The sequence below is a fragment of the Rhagoletis pomonella genome, unplaced genomic scaffold (assembly GCF_013731165.1).
Source record: "Rhagoletis pomonella isolate Grant_MI unplaced genomic scaffold, Rhpom_1.0 Rhpom_scaffold_00003, whole genome shotgun sequence".
NCBI lineage: Eukaryota > Metazoa > Arthropoda > Insecta > Diptera > Tephritidae > Rhagoletis > Rhagoletis pomonella.
Genome location: NW_023458557.1, coordinates 32,222,011 through 32,222,220, shown reverse-complemented (window position 1 = coordinate 32,222,220; position 210 = coordinate 32,222,011).

Sequence of the window (210 nt, the reverse complement as noted above, 5' to 3'; positions counted from 1 at the left end):
ACTAAAGAAGATATCCAAAAACCACATATTGTCAAAATGACGCTTCCGGCAATTTTCCATCCAAGCGACGATATTTGAATGTTACTCGCATATTTTCGAGCCTGTATGTAAATTTTCGGGAGAAAGGTTAAAAAGTATATTCATCTGCTGAAAAGATATTTTCGCAGATTCACAATTTATTTAAAACTAGTCAGTGCCCGCTTACTTCGC